Here is a 6,872-nt window from a genome sequence, read left to right as displayed (position 1 = left end):
TGGGTCTCTGTCTCTATCTAGATCCATTGCCAGATGAAGGTTCTATGGTGATATGCAAGATATTCATCAGTGTGGTTATAGGATAGGGCCATTTCAGGTTCCTTATCCTCAGCTGCCCAAGGCACTAACTGGGGACATCCCCCTGGGCACCTGGGAGCCCCTTTAGGTTCAGGTCTCTTGCCCACCCTAAGCTGGATCCCTTAATTAAGATATATGCTTTCCTGCACACCTTATATATTTATATGTACAAAAATCCCTCTAATATTAAAAATGCTAACAATAGGTATCACTGATTTCTAAGATTAGATATATGATTTTATACTTTCTTTGAATTTTGAGGCAATGGCTTGAAACTCTTAGTATAAGCAAATCTTCTAGAAAGAGCGAAGTTGTATGCTTTGAAAGACCTAGAGTTTCGTTTTGTATGCATTCTCTGGCTCTACAACTCATGCCTTATAAAGCACTCTGTTTGCCCCCTTTCTCCCTTCCTCCGTCCCTCTCTCGCCACTTTGCAATTTCTGACAAACCTGTCCTGGATTTTTTCCCTCATTTCCCTTTAGCTCTCCATTGTGTCTTGGCTTCCAAGTAAGCGGAACTCTGGAGTCTCCTGCCTATCATCACGATGAATGGCGTGGGGTGAGAAGACACTGTGTTAATTTTCTACTACTTCCCGGGCAATAGAGCAGAGATCCATGCCGTCAGTTTGCTCTCCCACCAGACAGATTTATAATTGATATTCTTGACGGATACGCTCCCTGATTTAGTGGCATCGTCTGCCTGTTTAAGAGTATGAATGACTAGGGAGTAATCAGGCTTCTCAGAAATGAACTGCCAGGAACAACTTCTCAGCGAGGACATGAAATCTTATATTAATGTAAATTTTCAGTGTATTTCCATTGTGTATATTTTTGTTTATAGAATGTCAACATTAGGAGACATTTAATCTATTCTTTATTAACTTTTTATTTTGTAAGAGTTTCAGCTTCACAGAAAATTCGCAATGAAAGGAATTGAAAATTCTCATGTTCTCCATGTTCAGCCCTTACTATTTAACTTTTATATAAGTTTGGTAAATTAATGCCCCAACATTTCTATATTGGTATATATTAATTAACACACCTCACTTTGAAATTCCCTGGTTTTCAGTTAGTGTCCTTCTGTTCCAGGAGCTCATCTAGAACATCATATTACATCTAGTCATGATATTACAAGCTGGGACAGTTGTTCAGACTTCTGCAGTACATATTCTGTTTTATTTGTTTTTAATAACTTTGGCATCTCTGAAGAATACTGGTCAGATAGAGTGTAGAATGTCCTTTGATTCAAGTTTGATGATTTTCTTGATTATTTTGTGAACTTATTAGGTAATGTGGGATTCCTCTGTGTATGCTGTGAATACCCTTGGTTCCTGAAGAATCTGCTTTGGGCTTATTGCAGCGTAGAATAGGGGAAGGTAGGAATTCTAAGCAGATAGAGTATGAGAGAGTAGGCAGAGTCAAAGAGAAGCCATGTAGCCGCTACAGGAGACAGATGCCTAATGCTGGATGCCCGATGGAACCTTACCAGTAGGCCACAACCACATGGTATACACAAATTAATAGAAATGGGTTAATTTAAGATGTAAGAACTAGTTAGAAATACGCTAGAGTCATTGGCCAAGTAGTGTTGCAGTTACTAAAATTTCAGTGTGATTATTTTGGATCTAGATGGCCAGGAAACAAGTGAACAGCCTCTGACTACAATTGTGTTTGGAGAGAAAGCTGCAGATGAAAAGGGCAATCTTTACTGTATCATATGGAGCACATATTTTCCCAATGTCATTCATCACTCTTGATGATAAAGACCATCAGCTGTCTGAACTGTTGGTTTTCTGGTTCCTTTGTGTATTGCTTTAATAGGGAGTTGCTGTGTGCTGTCCCTTCATTTTCTTTCTGCTGCAGCACAAGGCTTCATGGTTGCCTTTATATTTCCTGCTCTGGTTCTAAAATCATTGTACGCGGAGGCTACTTGTCCATTCCGGGCTGTCCAGACTGGAAATAATCACACAGAAACTGTATTAATTACAATACTGTAATTGTTTGGCCAGTAGCTTAAGCTTCTTATGAACTAACTATAACATCTTGAATGAGCTCATTTCTATTATTCTATGAATTATAACAAGGCTCATAGTTTACAGGCAGGTTCCAGGATGTGCACCTGTCTCCTTTAGCGGCTACATTGTATTTCTCATTGACTCTGCCTACTCTTTCTATATATCTCTTCCGGCCTGACTATATTCTGCCCTGCTATTGGCTGAAACATCTTCTTATATTAATCAATGGTAGTAAAACACATTCACAGCATACAAAAAAGAATTCCACACCAAATCAGTTCTTTCTTTAAGGAATTCTGATTCCTTTTATTGAAGAATAATGATGACCATCTAGATGAAGAACTTGGATGTACTTGTGGATACTGGAATTTCATTTCTTTTCAACCCTATTACTTTGAAGAGCAACATTATATATTATATAGGTATATATTTATTTCATATACATATATCTCTATATATTTCTGTATGTACATAACTTTGTATTTGTGATTATGTTGAGGTTCATGTGGGCATAATACATTTTATACATCTGATCACTAATTTTAGGCCTACTTATTCTTTCCTCTAAACTTTATATATATGTATACATACATATATATGTATCAAAGTACTTCAAGTTTTAGAACTCTTGCAAAGTGTTTTCTTTAAAAGTTCAAAGGGTGGGGGTAGAGTGGCTCTGTGGTTAAGAGTTCTGGTTGCTTTAGCACAGGACCAAAGTTTGGTTGCAACACCCACTTGGAAGCTCATAGCCACCTTTAGCTTCAGTTCAAAGAATTCTGACACTGTCTTCTATCCTTCACTAAAATAATGCACACATATGGTGCTCTTGAATGAATGTAGGCAAGATACTCTTACACACGGAAATCAAAATTAGGAAATAATCTTATAGATTCAAAGTCAAATTGTTTTTTATTGTCATATAAGAAATTAATAAAACTTTGAATATTTGCTTTATATTCTGCTATCTTTCTGCATTCACTTACTACTTCAGGGAGTTTTCATTGTATATACTTTGGAATTTGCACATATACAATCTTTTGAACATATGCTATCTTTTAGCAAAAATCTGTTTAGTTCTTTTTCCATTTATATATGGTTTGCTTCTTCCCTTGCTCATAACACAGAATATGGTTCTGTGTTGTGTCAAACATCAGTGGCTACAGATAACATTTTTCTGCTCCTAACACTCATGCGAATATATCCAGTACCTAACAGTTAACTAAGATGCTACCTGTGGACTTGTTACAAATATTTATCAAAACAAAAAAAAACCCCTCTATTCCAAAATTACAGAGAATTTCACCCCAAAATTATGTTGGATTTTTCCAGTGTTATTTTGCATTAAATTGGTATGCTATATACTGATGGAGAATCTGTCAGCCAATGTTTGTTTTTATTGACTTTTTATTGAGCTCTACATTTTTCTCTGCCTTCCTCCTTACCTTTTCCCTCCCCCTTTAGCCCTCCCCCAAGGTCCCCATGCTCCCAATTTACTCAGGAGATCTTATCTTTTTCTACTTCCCATGTAGGTTAGAACTATGTATATCTCTCTTAGTGTCCTCATTGTTGTCTAAATTCTCTGAGATCATGGTTTGTAGACTGGTTTTCTTTGCTTTTTAAGAGTTTGGGGGCAGGTTAGGGTGTTACCTTTTGGGCATCTAGAGAAAAGCTGTCACCCTGTCCAGAACTTCCTCTTTCTCTGTGGTTCCTAAGCTACACAACTGAGGTCAGACTCTTCATTCCTGTTTTGTGAGTGTGCCCCTTATAATAAAGAAAATATAATTGGTCTATCTTGTAGTTAGCCTGGGATTCTCTGACCCATGTCTTCCAACAATACACTGTTATTTCCTTATGTAATTTACATAGTGAATTTGTGTAAATTGTACAAACCCCACTTGAAAATGGTGTGTAACTCATTCCCCAGACGTTGTTGGGTTTGGTTTGTTCATGTTGTGTTGAGTATTATTATTTTTAACCTGTGTTCACAACACTTACTTGTTTCATTGTTTCTCATTACTTTACCACTCTGGGTTTTCCTGCAGATGGCATGTAATTCCATTGCTGACATTTTCCCTCTTCAGATTATTAATCTCTGACTTTTAATTGGTGCATTTGGAATCGGTCGATTGTGTTGGTATCAGACACCTTGGAGTTTGGGTTACAGGCACCCAGTGTGTGTGCTGTGAACTGAAACTGAATCCCCTACTGTAGGGCCCTGGCCTCTCTTATTCCTGGGGTGCTTCCCGAGGACAATTTCTGGTCAGCATGACCAAGCATTTAACCCTTATTCCTGGGACGCATTCAGTTTCTAGTCAGATGACTAGCATTCTGTTGGTTCCTGTTTTCCCCTTGCCCCACCTGGTTAAGTTCCTATTTTTCTCCTGCCCCGCCTGGTGGTTAGCTGCAGGGCATTCATTCTATTTGAGATATGGTAATTTCCCTACCTGCCTGGGTGGGGGTCCTTGTGCTGCAGTAGGTACTTAAGGGCTTCCCCAAGGCTGAATAAACGGCATTCGGCATCCGGTTGATCTCCTTAGGAAAGACCCTGGTCTCTCTGTGTGTTGTTTTCAATCTCCAGGCCCTTGCCCGACTCGCGTTTGGTACAGTGGCGTGCGAACTGTACCGAGGGTGTAACACCGAAATCGGGTGTTACACCCTACAAAAGTAATGCATGCTCAGAACCACTGAGTCATCACTTATATTTTAGGGGTGTTGATAAATGCTAATATATTTCAAATGATAACTTTTCTAGATGTATCTACATAATTACAAATTGGTATTCTTAAACATTTAAGAGTTTTTATTTTTTCATTTACTGATGGGAAATCACCTACTATTCTCATGTCTATAGGCAAGCATGTACTTCCTTGGTTAGCTTTATGGTTCCCTGGGGTGACTCCAATCCTAAGAGGAAAACCTGTCCATGTGTCCATGAAGTGTTTTAAAGTTGTTATGGGATAGAAATTGTAACTATAACACATACTGATAATGGGGAACAATACTGATAATGGGGACTATGTACTGAAAATGGGGAACACTTGCTGTTAATAGGGACTATGTGCTGATAATGGGAAATATGTACTTTATGGGGAATACATACTGGGTAGAGAGACTTTTTCTCACTACCACATTTTCCTTTCCACTTATTTTCCTAATCTTTCTACCCTATCCCAATTCATTCTTTCAGGCATCATTCATTAAACATTCACTATTCAAATACTCCATGTACCACATGAAGTTCCTCAGTTCTGGAACCACACAAAGCACATGATCTAATTTTGCAAGGTTATAATCCTGAGACATTTGAAAACCTGTCATCAATTTCCACAGCTCTCACTTCAAAGCTGGATGAGAATTCAGAGGTCTGAATTCAGAGACTGACTGGTCATGAGAGGCTAAGTCAATGCAGATCCTCCTGGCTTCAGAAGATTGGAACTGGCTGTGATTCACTAACTTTTGTATTGAGAACAGAAAACAAATTCCCAGGTGTTCTGAAGACAACTCTTGTCTTATAAAGTTGCCTATTTGTATCATTTCATTTTGGTTTATAGACCTAATTAATACTTTCTGAAAAATTTATTGCATTTTTTTTTTTTTTGGCTTTTTGAGATAGGATTTCTTTGAAGCTTTGGATACTGGCCAGCATGTTCCAGAGATCTTCTGGCTTCTGTCTCTTCAGTACTAGGATTACAGGCACATGTCACCTTCTCAGATATTTTCTTAGTATTCTATGGATCCAAGACAGTTTCTCCTGCTTGCTAAAATGCCAGCATAGAGCATTTGTATAAGAAATTGACAGAATGGAAATCTTGTGTGCTGCTACCTTCAAACCCTTCTGTATTTTATGATTTTCAAGTTTCTTTTCTAGGTAAACAATTGCATAGCTTTACTTCCTTATCTTTGTTTTATGACTTGTATTGGTTTTAACTTTCTAGATTTTAGTGATGAATCTGAGAGTGTTGATAGCTACAAAGAGAGGCCAAGAAGCTCAGCAACAAGAGGGTTCAGGGTGCTAGATGGATGATCTTGGCGTGTCTTGGTGGCCCTCAGCAGTAGGTTCTGCCAGCTTTACTCCTATAGTCTGTCTCTTTTCTCTGGTACCAAACTCCCTATAGCCTGATGCCTTGGTTTGGGTTTCTCCTGGTGTCAGGAATGGGCCCACTGTCTGCTCTCAGGAGATCGGGGAGACTCTCACATGGTTATTTGCAATCACTCATTTTTCACCATCAAATAAATTGGCGCATGCTCGAGAAGACTTTATAAAATGATTTGTCTTACCTCTTTATGCTATATGACATAATTTGGGCATTTTATTATTGCAATTTTCTAGCCATTTCAAAAGAACATGGGTTTAAACTAAGATGTTGAGAGAAATCTGAGAACTTTCATTATGTAATATTTTTACAGAATTATGTGACTGTTTAGATCCCCTTTATTTATTAATGTGCTTTTAGTCATTAATTCAGTAGTTCATGCACAAGGTATAAATTGTTTTCCAAATGTCATTCACTACACAGGGAGACCCCCTTGTCACAAAACTCAAGGACCATCTGACAAGAAGATACAGAAAAACTGAGAGCCAGATATGAGGAAGGCTGACTTGAAGCAGTGCCTTCTGGGAATGGCGGGTCCATTGTACTTGCTAACTCAGAAAAGCTGTGGTTATCTGCACAAGACCTGTACAAGCCAGTCATCATCATTGCATGGAGCAGGAAGGAGAACATGAGGCTCTACTGTTAGCTTAGAAGACACTGTTAATTAGTGGATTCTAAAGGGGAGT

Source organism: Microtus ochrogaster, chromosome 8, assembly GCF_000317375.1.
Source record: "Microtus ochrogaster isolate Prairie Vole_2 chromosome 8, MicOch1.0, whole genome shotgun sequence".
In the NCBI taxonomy this organism is placed as follows: Eukaryota; Metazoa; Chordata; class Mammalia; order Rodentia; family Cricetidae; genus Microtus; species Microtus ochrogaster.
Note: the sequence above shows the minus strand (reverse complement) of the source record.